Consider the following 26,040-nt stretch of genomic DNA (forward strand, 5'->3'; position numbering starts at 1 on the left):
GGAGAAGCAGGCTTCCCGCAGATCAGGGAGCCCGATGCGGGGCTGATCCCAGGACCCTAGGATCATGACCTGAGCCAAAGGCAGACGCTTAACAACTGAGCCACCCAGGTGCCCCCTGTATAGTTATTTTATAGAATGCCCTCAATTTGGGTTTATCTAATCTTTCCTTATGATGACACTTATTTTTTTTTTTAAAGATTTTATCTATTTGTCAGAGAGAGAGAGAGAGCACAAGCAGGGGGAGCGGCAGGCAGAAGGAGAAGCAGGCTCCTCACCCAGCAAGGAGCCCAATGTGGTGCTCGATCCCAGGACCCTGGGATCATGACCTGAGTTGAAGGCAGACACTTAACCAACTAAGCCCCCATGCACCCCAATAATAGCCATTCTAACAGGTATGATCAAATTATGTATTTTTGCGAAGACTATGATATAAGGAATGTTTTGTGCATCATATCAGGGAAAGCATAATGGTGATATCTCTCTAGTTGCTAGGTTAAGACAACGTTCACTAGGTTTCTCCACCATAAAATTATTTTTCTCTTTGTAATTAATAAATATCTTATGGGGAGATACTTTTAAGACTATGTAAATATCCTGTTTCTCAGCATATATTTGCCTACTAATTTTAACATCCATTGATGACACTTGTCTAAAACAATTACTACTATAGTGTTTGCCAAGTGGTTATTTTCTACTTGCATCATTCTTTGTACATTAATTAATTAGACTTTTACTGTAAAGAAGAGCTTTCCTTCTCTACCTATGGAATAAGAAAGATATTTAGTCTTTGTCCCCAGTTCCTGGCACAGAGCTCCTAAAACCTCTGGAAGTTCCTGAGTGATAAGGGCAATAGGAATGTCTTTTGTCCTATAAAGGGGAGTCTTGGCAAGTGCCTAGGTAGCTTCAAGATGGGACTTGGGGGGCACCTGGGTGGCTCAGTTGGTTAAGCGACTGCCTTCGGCTCAGGTCATGATCCTGGAGTCCCGGGATTGAGTCCCGCATCAGGCTCCCTGCTCGGCAGGGAGTCTGCTTCGTCCTCTGACCCTATCCCCTCTCATGTGTTCTCTCTCTCTCATTCTCTATCAAATAAATAAATAAAATCTTAAAAAAAAAAAAAAAAAAAAAAGATGGGACTTGGGCACCAGAAAGACCAAACCTTGATTAGAAGCTTAGAACCTTCAGCCCCACCCCTCACCAACTGGAGAGAAGAGCTGAAGATTGAGTTAATTACCATTGACTATAATCATGCATATGTAATGAAACTTCCATAAAACCCTGCAAATGATGAGGTTTGGGGAGCTTCCAAGTTGGTGAACACATTCACGTGCTAGGAGGGTGGTGCACCCAAGCTCCACAGGCTCAGGACTCGTCTCGACCTTGCTTTTTTACTTCATTTGGCTATTCATTGATATACCTTATAATAAACTGTAATAGCAAGTAAAACATTTTCTTGGGCTCTGCAACTTGTTTAACCTGAGGGGGGTGGGCTTGAGGAAACCCCTGAATTTGTAGCCACGTCAGACAGAAGTGTGGATAACCTAGGACCTGATACTTGTGACTGGCATCTGAAGTGAGGTCAGTTTTGTGAGACTGAGCACTTAAATCTCTGGAGACTGACATTAATACTGGGTATGTAGTGTTCACATTGAACTGTAGCACACTTAGTTGATGTTGTAGGGTTGGAGAAATTGTGTTAGGAAAGACACCATGCATTTGGTGTCAGGAGGAAAAAATCCCTTGCCACCATTGTGGATTTGTATTTTATTTTACTTACAATCAGTGTTGTCCTGGAGCCAGATTATACTGGCTCAGAAGAGTCATTTGTTAACTTTAATGAAATTTGTGGGCTGGCTTTTAAATACAATAAGACACACACACATACCACCACGACTACCACCTCCACCACCACCACCACCACCAACGGAAGCAGGTTTTGTGCTTTATTTTGACCTTGCTTTTTTCTTTCTTTCTTTTTTTTTTTTTTAAGATTTACTTATTTGAGAGAGACAGAGAGAGAGGGAGGGAGCTGGGGGGGGGGAGGGACAGAGGGAGAGAGATAATCTCAAGCAGACTCCCCAATGAGCAAGGAGCCTGACATGGGGTTCGCTCCCATGACCCTGAGATCATGACCTGAGCTGAAATCAAGAGTTGGACACTTAACCGACTGAGCCACCCAGATGCCCCTATTTAGTGCTCTCTTATGTAACAATCCTGAGGTGACTGGGCCAAGTTTTCTGGCTGATTCTGCTCTAGACAGTCATTAAATGGATCTTACACTTTCCATCCAGTGTCTTCACCATTGCCTAGGGCAAGAGACTTTTTTTTTAATTGAAGAATAACTGGCATACAATATTGTATTAGTTCCTAGTCAGGGCAAGAGTTTTTAACCAATTTTTGTGCCATAAATTCCTTTGGCACTCTCTTCAAGCATATATACTGTCTCTCAAAATGATACATAAAATACATTTTTTAATGCATAAAATGAAATACATTTGGATTTAAAGGAAATAAATTATACTGGATTACAGTTATAAAATAGTTTTCTACATAGTTATATACTTAATTCATTAAACAACCTAATCTAACAATGGGCATAACTTTGAAGTATACTTGAGCATAAATGATATTTAGAGAGACCTGAAAAAATTGTAATGTGATATGAAAAATTTTTTGTGTGGCAAATTCATAGGTATTACTAATACCACAGTGTGATTCGTTGTCTACATTCATAATTGAAGAAAATATTAATTTCAGCTAGAGGATAATGAAGATAAGGATATAATATTTTCCTACCCAAGTTCATGAACCTAAGATTAAGAAACCCTGCCCTTGGGTGTGTCTTTCATTTGAAGCTGAGTCCTAGGCAGTGTTCTCACTTACAAAAAGGGGAAGAACATGAAAAAGTGTACACTCAGTGTTTTACTGTTTTTAAAAACTTTTTTGCACACTCAGTGTTAAAGTTCTACTCTGAAAGTGGTATATGTTACTACTGCTCACTAGGACTTAGTGGCCACTTATAGCTAAAACATAAGCTAGGAAACACAGTCTTTCACTGGGAGCCACATGTCCAAATATAACCATATTACCTAGTAAGTTAGCAACTGGCAATATCCTCCATGCTCTTGTAAGAAAAAATACTTTTTACAAGTTTTAATTTATAAACAGATATATGGGAGGGTGGGTTTCCTTGAGCATTTCTTTTTTTTTTCCTTAAGGTTTTATTTATTTATCTGTCAGAGAGAGAGAGAGAGAGAGAGAGAGCGTGCACAAGCTGGGGGAGTGGCCAGCAGAGGGAGAAGCAGGCTCCCTGCCGAGCAAGGAGCCCAATGTGGGGCTCGAACCCAGGACCTGGGATCATGACCCGAGCCAAAGCCAGACACTTAACCGAGCCACCCAGGTGTCCCTCCCTGAGCACTTCTTAATGTATAAACTTCATAAGCATTTTAATTATTTTTATATGTTTTAGTTAGATGAAATATATTTTTAAGTTGCAAACCTAAAGCACATAACCTAAGCTAGGGTGGAAACAGGGAATTAGCTCACCACAAGGTTGTGAATTAGGTAAAATTTATTTGTGTTTACAACATTTTCATTTCTACCCATTTTTTAAAATATCCTCTCCTCTTCTCTCCCATTTTATGAGCCTGCATCTTTTATCCTTTATTTCCATTTTATTTTGAACATTTTCAAACATACAGAAAAGTTTGTAAAAAATAGTATATTACTTATATGCCCTCCACCTAGGTTCAAAAATTGTTAATTGTTGGGGCACCTGGGTGGCTCAATTGGTTAAGCATTTGCCTTCAGCTCAGGTCATGATCTCAGGGTCCTGGGATGGAGCCCTGCATCGAGCTCCCTGCTCAGCAGGGAGCTTGCTACTCCTCTCCTTCTGCCTGAAGCTCTGTCTACTTGTGCTTGCTCTCTCTCTCTCTCTCTGTCAAATGAATAAATAAAATATTTTTTAAAAATTGTAAATTGTTAACATTTGCTTTATTCCTCTTTATTTTATATCTATATATACATTTGTCACGAGCACACTATGAATGCGCAGATACGAGTTGTGTCTTTCCACAATGTTGGTTTTATTAATCATAAAGCAAGGCTAACATAATTACAAAGCAGGTTCAGGATTCCAAACTCAATGACATTTTGTTACACATTTAACTTGGTTTCATACACATTAAACAAAGCAAAGCACAATACAAAGTCATACAACAAAGGGTGAGAAGTTAATAACAAACATGAAGTCAGTCCATGAGCGCACAGTTGAGATGAGGACTCAGTCCGGTCCAGGGCAGCTCTCAGTGCATGCTGTGTATTATGCTCTAGCAGTGGAGGATCTCTATTATGTTCAGAGATCAATCAGGCAGAGGCTTTGGCACCAGCTGTCTCTTCAACGTGGTGAGATGTGAAAGGGTCAGTATCTGGAGAGTCTGAGAGTTTGCTGCAAAAGTCCTTAAAGGAGTTTAATCAGTCTTGGGCCTTTGCAGGCCTCTTCTGGTTCTGCTGGTTATCAGTTCTGGACATCATCTGGGCATCTGTGCTGGTTTCAGCAATATCCAGTCTTAGCTACTACGCCCTTGGCTGCTTGACATGAGTCACTGCTTGACGTGAGTGACTCCATCTTGCTTTCTACAATATTTTTAAACAATTTTTTTTTAAAGATTTTATTTATTAATTTGACAGAGAGAGACAGCGAGAGAGGGAACACAAGCAGGGGGAGTGGGAGAGGGAGAAGCAGGCTTCCCATTGAGTAGGGAGCCCAATGCGGGGCTCGATCCCAGGACCCTGGGATCATGACCTGAGCCGAAGGCAGACGCTTAACGACTGAGCCACCCAGGCGCCCCTATTTTTAAACAATTTGAATGTAAGTTACAGATATCATGAAACTTCACCCCTAGATACTTCAGCATGTATGTCCAAAGAAATAAGGACATTCTCTCACATAATTACATTATCACTCTTAAGAAAATTAACAATAATTCCCTAATATCTAATATGCTTCCCATATTTAAATTTCCTAATCATTTCTCTCTCTTTTAAAGATTTTATTTATCCATTTGAAAGAGAGAAAGAGAGAGAGAGCGAGAGCATGAGTAGGGGGAAGGGGACAAGCAGACTCCCCTGCCAAGCAGGGAGCCTGACGCGGGGCTCAACGCTGGGCTCCATCCCAGGACCCTGGGATCATGACCCGAGTGAAGGCAGTCACTTAACCGACTCAGGTGCCCCAATTTCCTAATCATTTCAAAAATATTTTGCATAGAGGTGCCTGGCTGTCTCAGTCAGTAGAGCACGCGACTCTTGATCTCTCCATCTCAAGGTCATGAGTTCAAGTCCCAAATTGCATGTGGAGCCGACTTAAAAATTTTTTTTAAATGTTCTGTACAGCTAATTTTTCTCTAATATGCATCTTTTAGTTTGGCAACAGACCTTTTCAACTTTGAATGAAACTTCTTAACATCTAAGTAATGTCTATGTTTATCTAGACTTTTTATTTCTACTTGTGTAATTAAAGGTTTTGCATCCAATTAATTCAAAGACAGGAGGGGAGAAGACTTGCGTTTTTTCCATTAAGTGGATCTTTTGCTTGAACCTAATATTAAATTAGACCTAATGCTGTTGCTAAAAGGATGTAGGTCTTAATGGTTTTAAATAAGAAGGGGTGGATTACAGGGTATTCTGAGACTATCTGTGCCCATTTTAGGCCACTTTTGACCTCTTAGCTTTCTTTTCAGTTTTTCAAGATTTTCAAGATTCTACCTATGTTTACCGACTAGTCAATATGTGCTAGAGACATATAATTAAGATAGACATGGTCTCTGCCCTCAAGGGAGAAAGATCACTTAATAGTTTCAGTAAGAAGAAAACAATCATGTTTACTGAAAATGTACTCTACAAGAGCTCAGAATTGGTATTCCCTTTAATCCCAGCCTCAATCTTTTGCGTTCCCTGGCCCCGAGGTCTCCATATGTCAGACATCTGGGTGTCATTGTTATATACCATTTCCCGCGCCCTCACCCCCCCTGCAGTGCCTTAGCCTGGTGCTCCAACTCTCCAATCCTGCAGCATTGATGCTATTTATTCACCCCTAAAGCACCAATACACAAGTTCTAGGCACAAAGGTCCTGGAGCCTCAAGCCCTTTGGTCCCACGACTCCTGGATTACAGCTGGGGAAAAGAGAGTAACTGCCCAAATGTTTTAGTCAGCTATTGCTGCAATAATTCTGCAGAATACACCACTCCAAACTCAGTGATTTAAAACTACAAGCATTCAAAAATAAATAAATAGGGGTGCCTGGCTGGCTCAGTCGGAAGAGCATGCGACTCTTGTTCTTGGGCTTTGGAACCCCACATTGGTATAGAGATTACTTAAAAATAAAATATTTTAAAATAAAAAAAGCATTCATTTTCTTTTACAGGTCTGTGGGTTGCTTGCTCCTTGGCTATTCCAGGCAAGATACTTTTTTTTTAAGATTCTTATCTCTAGTCTCTGGGTTCCAAGTTCTAGGTTGAAGGTTGGGTTCACATGTGCTCCATGTGTTTATATAGCAGCTACCCAGGTCAAATCGCCACAGCACAGGAAGACAAGAAGCCTGTGTTCACATAATTTCCTATTACATCATCATATACTGTTGATTAAAGCAAGTCACATGGCCAATCCCCAAGTCAGCATGGCAGGGAAACAGAGTCAGAAGGGAGTAGAGTGAATTTTTGGGGAACACTAATGTATTAGACCAAGATTTCCAGGAAAAAAGGCACAGAAGGGGGTAGAAAGGATAGATTCAAGGGTAGGACACAGAAAAGCTAAATTCTGGCCATGATTAGAGCTGGAAAAGCCCCCCCAAAACACTACCTACCAGGAAGTAATATGGAGGACCCACCTTAGTGTGTGTAATGATAATAGTGATGAAATGCTATATAATAAAAAAATTCATCATAACCATCAAAAAAAAAAATGAAATCTTGCCATTTGCAATGACATGGATGGAAGTAGAGGGTATTATGCTAAGTGAAATAAGTCAATCAGAAAAAGATAATTATCATATGATCTCACTAATATGCAGAATTTAAGAAACAAGGCAGAGGATCATAGGGGAAGAGAGGGAAAAATGAAACAAGATGAAACCAGAGAGGGAGACAAACCATAAGAGACTCTTAATCTCAGGAAACAAACTGAGGGTTGCTGGAGGGGAGGGGAGTAGGGGGATGGGGTGGCTGGGTGATGGACATTGAGGAGGATGTGTGTTGTGGTGATGAGCACTGCTACTCTAGGCTGTGTAAGACTGATGAATCACAGACCTGTACCCCTGAAACAAATAACACATTTTATGTTAATTTAAAAAATAAATTAACTGGGCGCCTGGGTGGCTCAGATGGTTAAGCGTCTGCCTTCGGCTCAGGTCATGATCACAGGGTCCTGGGATCGAGTCCCACATCGGGCTCCCTGCTCCTTGGGAGCCTGCTTCTCTCTCTCTGTCTCTCATGAATAAATAAATAAAATCTTAAAAAATAAAAAATAAAAAAAATAAATTAAATAACTAAATAAATAAATTCATAAACATTGGTACTGCTGAGAGAGATGAAGAATCAACAAATGAGGAAAATATTACAATTTTATTTTTTATTGTATACGATAAATTATACCTCCTTGCTTGGGCTGCTTACTTTTTTTTTTAAGATTTTATTCATTTGACAGAGACACAGCGAGAGAGGGAACACAAGCAGGGGGAGTGGGAGAGGGAGAAGCAGGTTTCCCGTGGAGCAGGGAGCCTGATGCAGGGTTCGATCCCAGGATCCTGGGACCATGACCTGAGGTGAAGGCAGATGCTTAATGACTGAGCCACCCAGGCGCCCCGGCTGCTTACCTTTTATGATTCACAATCTAGGTACAATAACTACTACAAATATCATTAGATACATCAAATTGTGTTATTTTACTTATAGTAGAAAAGTTTATATGCCATTTATAGATTTTTGCCATGCAATTTGATTTTTTGATCTAAACTAGATTGCAAGCTAAGATAATAGAAACAAAAGAATATAATAGCTATTTTGCAGAAATTATTAATAGAAAAAATGGTTAAACAATTGGATTAGATTTAAGAGATAGATAAATCCAAGATATTTTTGTCTACAAGCCTATGTGACTTTTTGAATAGTACAATCAACAAAAGCCAGAGAGTCGTGAGGGGTCTGAGAAATAATCTATGATACTGTGATTTACAATAAAAATATATATATTTGGTCTTTGACTCATTCCTGGCACAGAGCTCCTGAAACCTTTGTAAATTCCTAAGAGATAAGAGCCCTGGGAGAATCTTTTGCTCTAACGAGGCTACTCTAGGTGGGCTCCTGGACGGCTTCTGGATGCAGGCTGGTAAGTGCAAAGACTAAGCCATGGTTAGAAATTTGGAATTTTCAGCCTCACACCCCACACCCCAGGGGAGAGGGGCTGGAAATGGAGTTAATAATTGATCACTGGTATATGAGGAAGCCTCCATAAAATCCCAATTCAGAGTGCTTCCAGGGTTAGTGAACACATCCGCACACCCCACATCTAAGGAGACAGAAGCTCCTGTGCTCAGGACCCTCCCAGGCCTCGCCCTATGTATCTCTTCATTTGGCTTTTCATCTGTATCTTTCATCATACTACATAATAAACTGGTAAACGTGTTTCCCTGGTTCTGTGAGCCACTTTATCAAATGAATTGAACCTGAGAAGTGAGTCATGGGAACCTCAGACTTACTGTTGGTCAGAAGCACAGGTGACAACCTGGATTTGTGGTTGGCCTCTGAACTGGGGTGGGAGTAGTTTTGTGGGACTAAGGCCTTAAGCTGTGGGATCTGATGCTATTTCCACGTAGATAGGGTCAGAATTGAATTCAGTTAAATTGTAGGACACCCAGCTGGGGTGGGAGAATTGCTTGGAATAGAGAGAAAACTCCCATACGTTGAAATTGGGTGCAGAATCTTATGACTGTCAACTATTCTTCTCAATCTTATGCAACACATGCTGCTTCTCTCATCCAGATTGCCTTGTGACTTGTTTTGACCAACGACCTATGGCAAAAGTTATATTGTGCAGTTAATGCTATGCAGTTAAGGACCTTTCCGTTAAGGGGTCTTCTTGAACATTTCAGCCTCAGCTGAGCTCCCAGCTGAATGTAGCCAGAAGAGTAGTCCTAGTCAATACCATGTTAGCAGGGATGCCTGGGTGGCTTAGTTGGTTAAGCATCTGCCTTTGGCTTAGGTCATGACCCCAGGATCCTGGGATCAAGTCCCACATTGGGCTCCTTGCTCAGTGGGGAGCCTGCTTCTCCTTCTGCCACTCCCCCTGCTTGTGTTCCCTCTCTTGCTTTCTCTCTGTCTGTCAAATAAATAAAATCTTAAAAAAAAAATAAAGTTAAGCATACACTTATAGCACAACCCAGCAATTCCACTCTGGTATTTATCCAAGGAAATGAAAACATATACCTATGCAAGGACTTGATCCTGAACATTTATAGCATCTTAATAGCTCTAAACTGGACCCAACCCAAATGTCCATCAAGAGGTGAATGAAGGGGCGCCTGGGTGACTCAGTCGGTTGGGCATCAGACTCTTGATTTTGGCGCAGGTCATGATATCAGGGTTCTGAGATAGAGCTCCAGGCTGGGCTCCACACTGGGCATGGAGCCTGCCTCTCTCTCCCTCTCCCTCTGCCCTGCTCCCCACTTCTCTCTCTAAAAAAAAGAAAAAAAGAGGGTGCCTGGGTGGCTCAGTTGGTTAAGCGACTGCCTTCGGCTCAGGTCATGATCCTGGAGTCCCCGGATCGAGTCCCGCATCGGGCTCCCTGCTCGGCGGGGAGCCTGCTTCTCCCTCTGACCCTCCCCCCTCTCATGTGGTCTCTGTCTCTCATTCTCTCTGTCTCAAATAAATAAATAAAATCTTAAAAAAAAAAAAAAAGAAAAAAAGAAAAAAAAGAAAAAAGAGGTGAATGGATAAGCAAATAGGTTTCCTTTTATTGCTAAGCAGCATTTCATTATATGGATGTACCATTCAGTGTACCACATTGTTTTCTATTCACTCTCTCTCTCTCTCAAATAAATAAATAAATCTTTAAAATGGCTCTACATGGGATGCCTGGGTGGCTCAGTCGTTAAGCGCCTGCCTTCAGCTCAGTCATGATCCTAGGGTTCTGGGATCGAGTCCTGCATTGGGCTCCTAGCTCAGCCGGGAGCCTGCTTCTCCCTCTGCCTGCTGCTCTCCTTCCTTGTGTGCTCTCGCTCTCTCTTGCTCACTCTCTCTCTCAAATAAATAAATAAAATCCTAAAAAAAAATAAAAAAACCAAAATGGCTATACAGGGGTGCCAGGCTGGCTCAGTCAGTAGAGCGTGTGACTTTTTTTTTTTTTTAAAGAGTTTTATTTTATTTATTTTATTCATTTATTTGGAGCATGAGTGGGGTGAGAGGCAGAGGAAGAAGAGAGAATCTTTTTTTTTTTTTTTTTAAAGATTTTATTTATTTATTTGACACAGAAGGAGAGGGAACACAAGCAGGGGGAGTGGGAGAGGGAGAAGCAGGCTTCCCGCACAGCAGGGAGCCCGATGCAGGGCTCGATCCCAGGACCCTGGGATCATGACCTGAGCTGAAGGCAGACGCTTAACGACTGAGCCACCCAGGCGCCCCAAGAAGAGAGAATCTTAAGCAGTCCCTGCACTGAGTGTCAAGCCCAATATGGGGCACAGTCTCATCATCCTGAGATCATGACCTGAGCTGAAATCAAGAGTCAGATGCTTAACTGACTGAGCCATCCAGGTGCCCCGAGCATGTGACTCTTGATCTCAGGGTTGTGAGTTCAAGCCCCACATGGGGTGTAGAAATTACTTTAAAATAAACTTCAAAAAAATAAATAAAATGGCTGTACAGTTTGCACTTCCACCAGCAACTCCTAATTTTTATGAACTGGATTGTGTCCCCCCACCCCAATTTTTCTGTTGAAGCCCTAACCCCCAGTGTGACTATATTTGGAGATAGATCCTTTAAAGATATAATAAAGGCTAAATGAGTTCATGAGGGTGAGGACCTAATCCAATAGGACTAGTGTCCTTACAAGAATAGAAGAGACACCAGAAGTCCACACACACAAAGGAAAGGTCTAGTTAGGACACGGTGATATGGTGGCCATCTACAAGCCAGGAAGAGAGGCTTCACCAGAAACCAGCCCTGTCAGCACCTTGATTTTTGACTTCCAGCCCCCAGAACTGTGAAAAAAATTTTCTGTTTATGCCTCCAAGACATATTCTGTGATAGCAGCCAGAGCAGACTAATCCAGGTATGTAGTGGTATTTCATTGTGGTTTTAGTTTTCATTTCCTTAGTGATTAATAATCTTAAACCTCTGTTTGTGTATTTATATGACATCTCTAGCTCTTGTGATGTATGTGTTTGTATATAATTATGAATATTAGTGCATCAAAACCAATTTTTGCTCTACAAATTTCTTAATTTGTTAGGATACTTGTTTTTACCATGATGCTGTGATTCATCAGCATCTGTATTTGCATAATCTTTGTAAAAATTAGGTTTCTTTTTTTGTTTTAGATACAAGGTTTTTTTTTTTTTTTTTTTAAGATTTTATTTATTTATTTGACAGAAAGAGACAGCGAGAGAAGGAACACAAGCAGGGGGAGTGGGAGAGGGAGAAGCAGGCTTCCCGCTGAGCAAGGAGCTGGATGCGGGGCTCTATCCCAGGACTCTGGGATCATGACCTGAGCTGAAGGCAGATGCTTAATGACTGAACCACCCAGGCGCCTCTCCAAATTAGGTTTCAATGCTGAAATTTTTAAATGAAATTTACAATAGTCTTCACAATGTTAGATGTTCAGATGTTTCACCTTAGACAGAATGACCTTCCAAAAACTTTATATTGATTTCGTGAATTAGATGAAAAAAAAAACTATTATTGAAATGAATGGATTTTCTGTTTGAAGCATGCAATAACACTGACATAAAAGCAGGCATCATTTTAACTGTTTGTAAAGTCTTATTCTGCTAATGGAGCCAACATACTAACAGCTATTGTTCCACGTTTCATAAGTGCATAAGAAAGCATTCAATAAAAAAATGAGTGAAATTAATTGAAACAGTCATTTGATCTAATGCATCACATAGTGGTAGGTAAGTGGGCTTTCTACACCTGCTCATGTTAAATTTTTGTCTTTCAGCATAGTCTTTTTATTTTTTTTTAAAGATTTTATTTATTTGACAGAGAGAGACACAGCGAGAGAAGGAACACAAGCAGGGGGAGTGGGAGAGGGAGAAGTGGGCTTCCCCGCAGAGCAGGGAGTCCGATGTGGGGCTCCATCCCAGGACCCTGGGACCATGACCTGAGCCAAAGGCAGACACTTAACGGCTGAGCCACCCAGGTGCCTTGGGCATAGTCTTTATAAAAAAAGTGCTCCCTTTTGAAGTAGATGCCAATGCTTTTTCAACTGATTTGTCTTTTGGATTTTCAGTAGTTGGTACAATCACTATGGCCCCCATGGTGGATGTAAATAGTGGCAAACACATTGTGCAAGTTACATTTCCATCATCAATGGAAATACAGTACTTAATTTTTCATTAAACATGTGTGTTATGGTTGAATTATGTTGTGTTCTTCTCCAAAATTCATGTATGTTAAAGTCCTAGACTCCAGTACCACAGAATATGTTCTTATTTGGGTCTAGGGTTTTGCAGATTTTTTAATTTAATTTAATTTTTTATTTTTATTTTTTTTTAAAGATCTTATTTATTTATTTGACACAGAGAGAGAGACAGCGAGAGAGGGAACACAAGCAGGGGGAGTGGGAGAGGGAGAAGCAGGCTTCCCGTGGAGGAGGGAGCCCGATGTGGGGCTCGATCCCAGCACCCTGGGATCATGACCTGAGCCAAAGGCAGATGCTTAACAACTGAGCCACCCAGGTGCCCCGGTTTTTGCAGATTTAATTAGTTAAAATGAGGTCATACTGGAGTAGGGTGGGCCCCTAATCCAATATGACTGGTGTCCTTATCAAAAGGCTAAATCGGGATACAGTACACGTACTGAAAAACAAACTGAGGGTTCTAGAGGGGAGGGGGGTGGGGGGATGGGTTAGCCTGGTGATGGGTATTAAAGAGGGCACGTATTGTGAAGATAAAGAAAGCGATTGGGGTGATGCCAAAAGATGCTAGAAAATGACCAAAAGATAGGGGACAGGCATGGAATAGATTCTCCTAAGCAGCCCTCAGAAAAAACCTACCCTCCCAATACTTCTTTTCAGAATTCCAGCCTCCAGAACTGTGAGACAACAAATTTCTGTTGTTCAAGCCACCCAGTTTATGGCACTTGTTATATGGAAGCCCTAGAAAACTAGTATCTGGGTCCATGTGTTGGAAGTAACCACATAATAGGAAGTTCTCTTAATTTACTATCATGTAGAAGAAAATGCTAATTTAACAAGGAATAAAAATGTGATACTTGGAGCTTATATATATATTGTTAATAGATCAATAGTCTCGGGGTGCCTGGGTGGCTCAGTTAGTAGGGCGTCTGACTCTTGATTTCAGCTCAGGTTGTGATCTCAGGGTTGTGAGATCTGGCCCCAAGTGAGGCTCCTCACTCAGCGCTGGGTCTACTTGAGATTCTCTCCCTTTCCCTCTGCCCCTCCCTGCTCATGCTCTCTCTCTCTCTCTCTCTCTCTCTCTCTCCTTAAAATAAATAAATAAATCTTTAAAAAAAAAAAAAACTCAATAGTATCTATAACAATTGCTTAAAACTTAAAACAATCAGAATTTTTCCGGTAAGAGTATTTTACCATTGCTACAGTCATAGTGCAAATAAAAAAATCAAACCAAATTTTAGTAAGTTTTAGCATTGTTTTAAAATTCCCTTGGCAGGGCACCTGGGTGGCTCAGCCGTTAAGTGTCTGCCTTTGGCTCAGGTCATGGTCCCAGGGTCCTGGGATCGAGCCCCACATCGGGCTCCCTGCTCAGCGGAAAGCCTGCTTCTCCCTCTCCCACTCCCCCTGTTTGTGTTCCCTCTCTCGCTGTGTCTCTCTCTGTCAAATAAATAAATAAAATCTTAAAAAAAAAAAATTCCCCTGGCAACGTTTCAGAAGCAATCAGGATAAAACAGCATTAGATAGTCATGCTGCTAGATCTTTATTATAGAAAACATTTCAAGTTTACTCATTCTGTTTTGATTTTTGTAGCAGTGTATTCACACTGGGTATTACCATATAAATAATCTGTGAGTGAAAGTTGCCATTATTTATATAGTGGCTTTAGGATACTTAACAAATACATTCAATTCTTGCATTATTATTAATTTGATTAGGTATGTTTGTAACTTTTTACATTACAAAATATGAATGAGAATGTGCCATGTATATTTTTTTTCTTGTGATAAGAAACATCCAGAATTGTGATGCCTCCAGCTTTGCTTTTCTTTTTCAACATTCCTCTGGCTATTCGGGGTCTTTTCTGGTTCCATACAAATTTTAGGATTATTTGTTCCATTTTTTTGAAAAAAGTGGATGGTATTTTGATGGGGATTGCATTGAATGTGTAGATTGCTGAGCGAAATAAGTCAATCAGAGAAAGACATGTATCATATGACCTCACTGATATGAGGAATTCTTAATCTCAGGAAACAAACTGAGGGTTGCTGGAGTGGGGGGTGGGGTGGGAGGGATGGGGTGGCTGGGTGATAGACATTGGGGAGGGTATGTGCTATGGTGAGCGCTGTGAATTGTGCAAGACTGTTGAATCACAGATCTGTACCTCTGAAACAAATAATGCAATATATGTTAAGAATAAAAAAAAAAGAAGATAGCAGGAGGGGAAGAATGAAGGCGGGGCAATCAGAGGGGGAGATGAACCATGAGAGACGATGGACTCTGAAAAACAAACTGAGGGTTCTGGAGGGGAGGGGGGTGGGGGGATGGGTTAGCCTGGTGATGGGTATTAAAGAGGGCACGTATTGAATGGAGCACTGGGTGTTATACGCAAACAATGAATCATGGAACACTACATCAAAAACTAATGATGTAATGTATGGTGATTAACATAACAAAAAAAAAATTAAAAAAAAAAAAGAAACATCCATATTATAACACAACTCTACTGTTGCAAAGCTTCCTTTCAAGGAGGCTCTTTCACTTGATTCTTGACCAGATGGTTGTATGTAGGTAGCACTACTAAAACTTTAGAACTTGCAATGTCTTTCAGAATTTTTAAAATAAACTATAAACTTACAGGTTGGGCTTTTTGTTTTGTTTTTTTTAGGGATTTTGTTTACTTTGTCTTACATTTTAGTTACTGAAGACTTACAAGGTTATGTACAGAGATACCATCTTCTGTACCAAAAACAGACAAGAGTATGCTGTCAATATTTGTACTGTAATGTGAATCTATACTGGTGAAAGCCAGTATTTTTATTCCTTATTCCTTATTTTTATTCCCTTATTAAAACCTTAGTGTCCTTTTGGGGTGCCTGGCTGGCTCAGTCGGTAAAGCATGCAACTCTTGACCCTGTGGTTGTGAGTTCAAGCCCCCTGTTGGGTGTAGAGATTACTTAAAGATAAAATCTTAAAAAAAAAAACAACAAAAAAACAAAAATAAAATAAAATCTTTTTTTTAAGATTTTATTTATCTGAGAAAGAGAGAGAGAGAGAGAGAGAGCGCACGAGCAGGGGGGAGGGGCAGAGGGAGAGGGAGAAGCAGACTCCCTGCTGAGGAGGGAGCCTGATGCAAGACTGGATCCTAGTACCCTGGGATCATGACCTGAGCTGAAGGCAGATACTTAACTGACTGAGCCCCCCAGGTATCCTAAAATAAAATCTTAAAAACCAAAAAATAAATAAAATAAAATTCCCCTGGCAATATGAACACTTCGTGCCCACTCCCAGGGTAGACTGCTCCCACCATCTTACCCTTGGCACACTACTGATCCACACCCTTGTCTAGTGCCCTCCTATATCGACTCTAAGTTTGACCTTATGATTTGATTAGGCCAATGCTACATTAGTAATCATGACAAAAACAGAAACTTATAAAAACACAGCTAGGGGCGCCTGGGTGGCTTAGTTGGTTAAGCATCTGCCTTTGGCTCAGGTCACGATCCCAGAGTCCTGGGATCGAGTCCCTCACTGGGCTCTCTGCTTGGTGGAGAGCCTGCTTCTCCCTCTCCCTCTGTCTTACCACTCTGCCTACTTGTGCTCTCTCTGTCAAATAAATAAATTAAATCTTTTAAAAAAAAAAAGAAAAAGAAAAACACATATATTGGGGCTAGCTCTTTCTTGTAGTCTTGAGACTGCCACGGGAAGAAGTCTGGACTAGTCTGCAGACTACATGGCCCTACCAACAGCAGCACTTACCACAAGACTTGTGAGTGAGGTCTTTTTTGCAGTCCAGCCCTGGTCAGGCTACCAGATGACTGCAGACACATGAGTAACCCTAGGTAAGAGCAGCAGAAGAATCTCCCACTTAAGCCAGCCCAAATTGCTGTGATCCATGGAATTATGAGCAAATAAAATAGATGTTCTTCTAAGCTACTAAATTTTGGGGTTCATTTTCATGCAGCAATAGATAACTAAAGCATCATCATAAGGATTTTGGCTTTTACTCTGAGTGAAATGGTTCTATGAACTGAATTGTGTCTCCTCCCTGCCCTCTCCATTCACATGTTGAACCCCCCATGTGACTGTATTGAAGATAGAGCCTTTATAGAGGTAAGTAAGGTTAAATGAGCTCATAAGGGTAGGGCTCTGATCCAATAGTATTAGTGTCCTAATAAGAAAAAACACCAGAGAGTTTCTTCACATTTTCTTTGATATGTGAGGACATAACGAGAAGACAGACAGTCTTCAAGCCAGGAGGGGAGCTTTCACCAGAACCCAACCAGGTTGGCACCCTGATCTTGGATTTCTGGTCTCTAGAACTGTGAAAAAACAAAGTTCTGTTGGTTGAGCCACCCCGTTTATGGTATTTTGTTATGGTGGCCCAGGCTGATTGATACATATAGGAAGATAATAGTTTTTGAGCCAAGGAGTAACATCATCTGACCTTTCAAAAAAATTATTCTGGCTGCTACGTTGAAAAAACCAAACAGAAAACCCAGAGGTAGCTGAGGGAAGAAACAAGAAGACCAGTTAGAAAGGTGGTGGAATGGGGCGCCTGGGTGGCTCAGACTTGGGCGTCTGCCTTCGGCTCAGGTCATGGTCCCAGGGTCCTGGGATCGAGCCCCGCGTCGGGCTCCCTGCTCAGCGGGAGGCCTGCTTCTCCCTCTCCCACTCCCCCTGCTTGTGTCCCCTCTCTCGCTGTGTCTCTCTCTGTAAAATAAATAAAATCTTTAAAAAAAAAAAAAAAAGAAAGGTGGTGGAATGATATAGGTAAGATATAATAGTGGCTTGGACCACTTGGGTAGTAGCTGTGCAGATGATGAGAAATGGTAAGAATCTGATTTATGATTCTACAAACAAGGTTGCTGACAAATTGAATGTAAGATACAAAAGAAAGAGACAGTCAAGGATGGCTCAAAGATTTTTTGCCTGAGCAAGCAGACAGATGAGATCATTTAATGAGATGGGGAAGAATGTGAACAGCAATTTGGGGAGCACTGACTAGTAAGATCAGGAATTCTGTTTGAGAATATTAGGTTTGAAATATCTATTATGATTCTGCACTCAATATCGATGTGTGCGTTTTTTTCCCCACAATTCTCTAACACCTGCTGGGTATCATACAATTTAACTCATTTCTGACACTATCTACCTAATAGTAGTGTCAGATCCCACGGGATAAGGACTCAGTCCTACACGACTGCCCTCCCCTCACTTCAGATAGCAGGGCAAATCCAGATATCACTAATATTTCTGACCAAATGACTATGGGTTGGAGACTCCAACATACCCCCCTCCTTGGGTTTGATTTAACTTGCCAGAGTGACTCAGATAATTTAGAGAACAATTTACTTGCTAGATTACCAGTTTATTATGAAAGGATAATTCAGGAGCAGCCAGATGGAAGAGATGCATAGGCAAGGTATGTAGGAAAGGACATGGAGCTTCTGTGTCCTCTCCAGGAGTGCCACTGTCCCCGAATCTCCATGTGTTCACAAACTTGGTGGCTCTCTGACCCCAGCCTTTTGAGTTTTTATGAAGACTCCAATTCTGTAGGCATGATTGATCAAGTCACTGGCAATAAATTCAACTTCCTGCCTCCCTTCCCCAGAGGTCAGGGGGATAGGACTGAAAATTCCAACCGTCCAATCACCAGATTGGTTCCCCTTGCAGGCAGCCCCCATTCTTGGTGCTTTCCAAAAGTCTCCTCTTTAACATAATCTTAGAGGTGGTTGAAAGAGGTTGGTTTTGAATATCAAGATACATTTATCACTCTTATTACTCAGGAAATTCCAAGGGTTTTAGGTGCTCTATGCCAGAAATGAGATGAAGACCAAATACATATTTCTTATATATCACAATATCATACCTATACACATCCATTCAACAAGAGAAATATTCAGTCTGGAGACATAAATTTAGGAGTTGTGAGAATACCTAATTTAAAGCCATGAGACTAAGAATTATCTAGGAACTGAGAGTAAACTGAAAAGGGGAAATACAAAGATTAAGTCCTAGGACACTTGAATGTTCAGAGCAACTACTCTCAAATTATGGTTTGTGGCTCCACGGGGTTCTCTGAAATCTTTACATGGGGGCCTGGAGGTCAGAACTATTTTTGTAAGAATTCACAAACAGTAACTGCCTTTAAAAAAAACCGTATTGGGCGCCTGGGTGGCTCAGTTGGTTGAGTGACTGCCTTCGGCTCAGGTCATGGTCCCGGAGTCCTGGGATCGAGTCCCGCATTGGGCTCCCGGCTCAGCGGGGGGCCTGCTTCTCCCTCTGACCCTCTCCCCTCTCATGCTGTTTCTCTTTCAGTCTCTCTCAAATAAATAAATAAATAAATGAAATCTTAAAAAAAAAAAAAACCGTATTAACAATTGCTTTGGAAATACAAAAACAATGGTGGGTAAATCTGCTGCCACTTTAGCACAAATCAAGACAGTATCATTGGGGCGCCTGGGTGGCTCAGTCGTTAAGCGTCCGCCTTCGGCTCAGGTCATGATCCCAGGATCCTGGGATCGAGCCCCGCATTGGGCTCCCTGCTCCGCGGGAAGCCTGCTTCTCCCTCTCCCAGTCCCCCTTCTTGTATTCCCTCTCTCACTGTCTCTCTCTGTCAAATAAATAAATAAAATCTTAAAAAAAAAAAAGACAGTATCATTGAACTCGATTAGAAACCACTGTACTTTTCATCACTGCTCTTGTAGTTAAAATAAAGGTGCCAGTTTCATTGAAAAATGTTCTTGAGGACAGAGTAAACATTACTCATTAAATCTCAACCCTTCAGTACATATTTATTTAGCATTCTGTCTATCAACATGGAAAGTCCTTTTATAGCCAAAGAACTAGGCTTGTCTTAAAGAAAGACACTTGTGCCACAGTTTGAATTGCAAGTTGAACTAACTGATATTTTTCATGGAACACAATTTTTACTTGGAAAAAAAATGACTAACAGAAAAAAATATGCTTTTTCAGACTTGGGTTTTTAACAGACATTTTCTTGAAAATGAACCAAGTAACCTTGCTACTTCAAGGAAAACAACTGATGGCATTCATTACCAGTGATAAAATTTGAACTTTCAAGCAAAACTTAGAATTTTGGAAGACTTATAGCTGCTCCTGTGAGCTTGATAGATTCCCAATACTTGTTTGATGAGATGGATGGTGATAATAGCAAATCTGATTTTTTTTTGATATCATATAATGAGATGTGCAGACATTTGGAAGATCTGCATAATTCAAGGAAACAATATTTTCTTTTTTTTTAAGATTTTATTTTTTTAAGTAATCTCTCCACCCAATGTGGGGCTCAAACTCATGATCCTGAGATCAAGAAGAGTAGCATGCTCTTGGGGCACCTGGGTGGCTCAGTTGGTTAAGCCTCCAACTCTTGGTTTTGGCTCAGGTCATGATCTCATGGTCCTGAGATGGAGCCCTGTATAGGGGCTTCATGCTCAGTGGGGAGTATGCTTGAGATTCTCTCCCTCGGCCTCCGTCCCTCACCCCCTCAGGCTCTCTCTTTCTCTCTCAGATAAATATTAAAAAAGAAATACTCCTTCCTTTTCCAAATACATATCTGTGTAAGGTCAGATGTTCTTCATATGCTTCAACCAAAACAACCTGTTACAATAGATTAGCTGTTAAATTGGACTAGGAGCGGGCAAATTTTTTTCCATAAAAGTCCGTATACTAAAAAAGTCCGTATTTTAGGATTTGCAGGCTATATGATCTTTGTCACAAAAATGCAACTCTTCCATTGTAGTGAGAAAGCTGCCATAAACATACAGAAGTGAATGAGTATGCCTGTGTTCCACTAAATCCAGTGAAATAGGCAGTGGGCTGAATTTGGCCTGTAGGCTATAGTTTGTGGATCCCTAGACCTCCAAGATGGACATTAAAGAGATTTTTAAAAATGTAAAACAATGTTAGTCTTATCACAGTTTTGGAAAAGACAGTTTTCTTTTTCACAAAAATGGTATTTATATTAACATGTAATTGATTTATAATTATTATTTTTAACTGAATCAATAGATAATTATTATATATATTATATATATTTCCAGTGGAGTAAATATTAATAGATACAAGCCATGTAACCAAAAGCTTTTTGATGTTCTCAGTAATTTTTAAGATAGTGTAAAGGGGGCCCTGGGACTAAAAAGTTTGAGTAGTAGTAGTAGTTTAAAAGTTGGGGGTTTAAAGTTTAAAAGTTGGCGACATGAGAAGGAACCAGCAAGTGAGACAGCTCACGACAACGTAGGAAAACTGGAAATGTGAATTCCTGGAAGCCAAGTCAAGAAATTCTTTCAAGGAAGATGGTGTGAGGTTAACTATGTCCATTGAGAATAACCTTGTCAAAATGCTAATGAAGAAACCAACAGACAGGGAAGTGTTAAGCTTCAAGGGAGAGAAGGACTAATCATTTTTTGTAGGACACTGGAGAAGAGGAAGGTGATGGTATCCAGAGCACTGGTTGAAGACTTTGTTTTAATGAGTGAAAAGTCCCACTTCTATTGAAACAAGAGGTAGTAAATAAAGGATGAGGGCAACTGTAGACACATTTGTAGGTGCAGAAGCAGGAAACTGAGGGAGTGCCAATCTGATGGCTTCTATTTTCGCTTAGAAGTAGGAGGTGACGCATCTGTTGAGATGAGGGGGTGAAATGTTTGGAGGCTTAGAGGATGAACAAAGTGAAAGGCTGGAGAAAAGAGAGCTGACTAGGGAAGTTAGAAGGGAATCCAGGTAATGTTGAGTTTCCAGGTGGGATTTAGGATCATGAATATATCATTCAATGCACCAATCTGTATAATTGTTGGTTTTTCTCTAGCAAATATTTAACAGTCCAAGTGTTAGTACAGATTTACAGGCAACAGACCTGCTGGACAGGGGTAGGTAAGTATTTTTCTGTAAAGAGACAGACAGTACATATTTTAGGATTTGTGGGCCAGATGGTCTCTATCACAGCTATTCAACTCAGCCTCTGTAGTGTGAAATCAGCCATAGACAATATGTAAACGAATGAGCATGACTATATATTCAAATAAAACTATTTATGGACACTAGAATTTGAATTTAATACAACTTTCATGTGTCATAAAATATCCTTATTTTGAAATTTTTAACCAGTTAAAAATGTAAAAATAATTATTAGCTTGTGAGCCATACGAAATAGACAGTGGGTGGATTTGATCTGCAGTGCCCACAATTTGTGAACCTTTGCACTAGACTGTGGCAGATTATTATTTTTTTAAGATTTTATTTATTTATTTGTCAGAGAGAGCGAGCTAGCACAAGTAGAGGGAGTGGCAGGCAGAGGGAGAAGCAGGCTTTCTGCTGAGCAAGGAGCCCCATGCAGGACTTGATCTCAGAACTCTGGGATCATGACTTGAGCCAAAGGCAGTCGCTCAACCTACTGAGCTACCCAGGCGTCCCTAGACTGTGGCAGATTAGAAAAAGTTGCACCATCAGGAAAGAACTACCCCAGGACTTTGAATACAGCTTGGGTTGGTTTCCACTCGTTCCCTTTGTAGGGTGCTCTTGTGTAATGTATAACATGCATCTATTTATTTTATTTTTGTTTTAAGTAGGTTCCAAACCCAACATGGGGCTTAAACTCATGATCCTGAGATTAAGAGTTACATGCTCTACTGACTGAGCCAGCCAGGCACCCCAATATGCATCTATTTATATGATAGTCCTTGCAGAGTTAGTCTATCCGGTGATATGACAAAAGGAAATAAAGTATGGGAATTGAGGATATTGATACAAAATGTCTGAAGTGATGCACCACTGCAATATAAACAGGATAGAAACAGAAATTAAAGTAGAAAGCAGCTGATAGACACCCATGTCAGAGGGCCAAGGGCAACTAAGTCTTGATGAGCTCAAGGAACTGATGGTTAACAGAAGTGACTAAGGGAAGAATTGGAAGGAAGATCAAAGTTCTAGAGTGGTATGTTTGCATGTAAGATTTTAGAGTGAAAGAGCTCCAGGTTAATAACAGGATATGGCTGGTTCACCCAGGGGTCAAGTCTTTGATGAGAAAGAGGTAATGACCAAGTTGTCAATAAGTGACAGTACCAACAAAGGTTAAAGATTGATGTCATGAATCATAAAGGAACAGAGAGAGTGCAAATGTAATGATCTGAAAATGGTTCAGGGACAAAGTGAAGATCCATCAGTTGCTCTAACACATGCCTGACACTCCTTGGTCATCTCCCTTCTAAAAATTAGCTCCCAATCTTTTGCTCCTGTACTCCAAGGAGTTAGGTCCTTCGAGATCCTTTTCTTTCCTCCCATAGAACTGGTCTGGCAGGAAGACAATAGTGAAGAACCTTAGAGGCTAACAGGTGAGGGAGCAGAAAAGCTTGATGAATAATTTTTGCTTTGAAAAAACTCATATTTTTCAACTGTCTACTGGAATCTCCAAGTTGAATGTATTAGAGTCTTCTTAAGCTAAGTATGTCCAAAATAGATTTTAATTTCCTCCTTGACACATTCTACCCTTTCCCCTATCTAAACTTTTGCTTCCCCTTGAGTATATTCTCTCAGACACAGACCAACCCTCCCTGCCACAATTCCTTTCACAGCTATCCTTAATCCATCCAGCTATCTTTACAGCCACTGTTACTTCTCTGCTTCAGGCTGTCATCATCTCTCATCTAATAATCTCAATAATCTCCCTAACAACCCTGACTTTATTTGTGATTTCCATAAATTGTTCATCATGGATTTTTTTTTGCATTAATTTTGATTTTTAAAAAATATTTCATTGGGGCACCTGGCTGGCTCAGTCAGTAGAGTGTATGACTCTTGATCTCAGGGCCCTGAGTCTGAGCCCCACGCTGGGTGTAGAGATTACTTAAAAATCTTTAAAAAAAAAAAAAATTGCATTAAAATGTCATTTATCTTGTTTACTGAATCTTCTGGTGCCTCCTTCAATTGTGCATATAAAGCAAGTGCTTCTTCACTCACTTGACCCTTGCTCAAGCCCTACTTACTACCTCTATCTTGTCTCTTGCAATCTGTTTTCCAATCAGCAAGGACAGTCAACTAAAATACATATGTAGTCATGCCACATTTGTTTAAAATTCTTTTTTTTTTTTTTAAAAAGATTTTATTTATTTATTAGAGAGAGAGAGCACAAGCAGGGGGAGCAGTGGGCAGAGGGAGAGGCAGACTCCCCGCCAAGCGGGGAGCCTGATGCGGGGCTTGATCCCGGGACCCTGAGATCATGACCTGAGCTGAAGGCAGATGCTTAACTGACTGAGCCACCCAGGCATCCCTCTGCTTAAAGTTCTTGAGTGAATCCCTCTCAGGTTAATTCAACAAAACTGCTGGTCTCTGCTTACTATTTTAGCCTCTTTTGTAGATTTCCTCCTCCTTTACTCATCATCACCGTGACTAACATTATGCAAGAGCACAGAATGAACACACTGGTTTTAGAGCTTTACATGTATTATCTCATCCTATATGATGAGGTGGGGTAAACACTATTATTTTATTTATATATTATTTTATAGCCAAGGACACTTTAGTATAAAGTTCTGAAATTCCCCACATCTAGATTTCTTTTATGCATTTCCCCATGTTTCCATTGTCTGGAGACTCTTCAATCCCCTTCTCTAGTTGCTTCCTGTGGCAGGCTAAATAATGCCCCCTTGTCCCACAGAGACATCCACATCCTAATCCCGAGAACCTCTTACCTTACATGGTAAAAGAGAATTTACAGATATGATTAGGTTAAGAATTTAAGAATTTTGAAATGGGGTCATTATCCTGGATTATTTGAGTGGGTCCAATGTAATCACAAAGGCCCTCACAAAGAGGGAGGCAGGAGGATCAGAGTGAGAGAGAAGATGAGATATGGAAGTCGAGGTCAAAGTGATGCCATTGCTGAAAGGGGGCCTATGAGCCAAGGAATGTATGTGGTCTACAGAAGTAGGAAAGGGTAAGGAATAGATTCTTCTCTAGAGCATCCAGAAGGAATACAGCCCTGGAACACCTTGATTTTGGACTTCCAATGTCCAGTGACCAGAACTGCAAGAAAATAAATTTGTGCTGTTTTTTAAAATTGATATATAATTGGCATATAACATTATATTAGTTTCAGGTATAAAACATAATTATTTGATTTTTGTACATATTGTGAAATTATCACCATGATAAGTTTAATTAACATCCATCACCACACAGTTACATTTTTTTTTCTTGTGATGAGAACTTTTAAGATCTACTCTCTTAACAACTTTCATTAAGTATAGTCACCATGCTGTACAAATATATGTTGTTGTAAGCCACTAAGTTTGTGGTAGTTTGTTACAGCAGCAATAGGAAACACTTCTCAGGGAAGCCTTTTCTGATAACCGCCCCCGCCAACTGGATTAGCCACTCCTCCTCAATGTTTGCTCAACTCCCTGTCCTTGCCTCTCCCATAGCATTGGACTTGCTGCATTGCATTTCCTTGTTAGGAGCCCATCTCTACCTCTAGGCTGTATGTTCCTCCAACAGGGATCATGTTATATTGTTCCTCCCTATCCCCAGAGCCTAACTTAAAGATACACACCTGCGGCTCAATAGATATTTGTTGGATGATTGAATGAATGAATATGACTTCTCAATCAAAGAGGGCTAAGGTTATGTATTTATATTAAAATCATAGGTAGTGGCTATTCAGTTTAAAATGCAACTGAATTTGTCTTCTTAGCAAGAAAAGTAAAAATAAAAAAGGCACAGATTGGACTTTCCTGAATGCCCCATAAACAAAAAAGGAAGAAATGGTTACCTCAACAACAATGAGAAATCTGCTTTCCTTAGAGAAACAAAGTAACAAAGCCACAGAGAGTGAAATAATAAAGAAATTTTGAGGTTTAGCAGGGGCTTCTAAGTTTTTTATACAGTGAAACATATGCCTAGACATGACATATGTGCCTGCTACCAGAAGTTTTTATTCATGACAATAGTGAATTAAATGTGGCTGTACTGGGGCGCCTGGGTGGCTCAGTTGGTTAAGCGACTGCCTTCGGCTCAGGTCATGATCCTGGAGTCCCGGGATCGAGTCCCGCATCGGGCTCCCTGCTCGGCGGGGAGTCTGCTTCTCCCTCTGGCCCTCCTCCCTCTCATGCTCTCTGTATCTCATTCTCTCTGTCTCAAATAAATAAATAAAATCTTTAAAAAAAAAAAATGTGGCTGTACTGGGCTTGCTACTATCATAGCATGTGACTCATCATGAGTCAGGGCCACACGACATTTTATTTATTCTTATCTTCCTTTTGTTGTAAATCTTTGTTACACCCCAGTTTCACAATGTAATTTCAGTACGCTGATTCTCAAAGGCAGAGGTCGTTAGAGAATTTAGAGGGGTCATTACAGAGTCACCTGAGTTTCTCTCCCATCCTCTACCTTACCACCTGTTCAGA

At 40.6% G+C, this 26,040-nt stretch overlaps 1 long non-coding RNA gene across 5 annotated transcripts in view; it reads right to left on the reverse strand.

The window, feature by feature from the left end:
• The window catches only part of LOC123843905 (uncharacterized), a 49,005-nt gene that overhangs the window by 10,898 nt on the left and 12,067 nt on the right, over nt 1-26,040 (reverse strand). The window contains exon 5 of one of the 5 annotated variants that reach the window (XR_010411576.1): nt 4,059-4,632. The exons of 2 other annotated variants lie outside the window; for them this stretch is intronic. This is a non-coding gene — a long non-coding RNA (uncharacterized LOC123843905). Of the gene's footprint in view, nt 1-4,058; nt 9,928-22,544; nt 24,662-26,040 lie in introns of those variants that run through there. 2 more of the 5 variants (XR_010411575.1, XR_006790666.3) reach the window with 2 other exon arrangements.

Source organism: Mirounga angustirostris, unplaced genomic scaffold (genome assembly GCF_029215605.1).
Source record: "Mirounga angustirostris isolate CCGP_5_RB_7025 unplaced genomic scaffold, mMirAng1.0.hap1 SCAF_5, whole genome shotgun sequence".
Lineage (NCBI taxonomy): Eukaryota > Metazoa > Chordata > Mammalia > Carnivora > Phocidae > Mirounga > Mirounga angustirostris.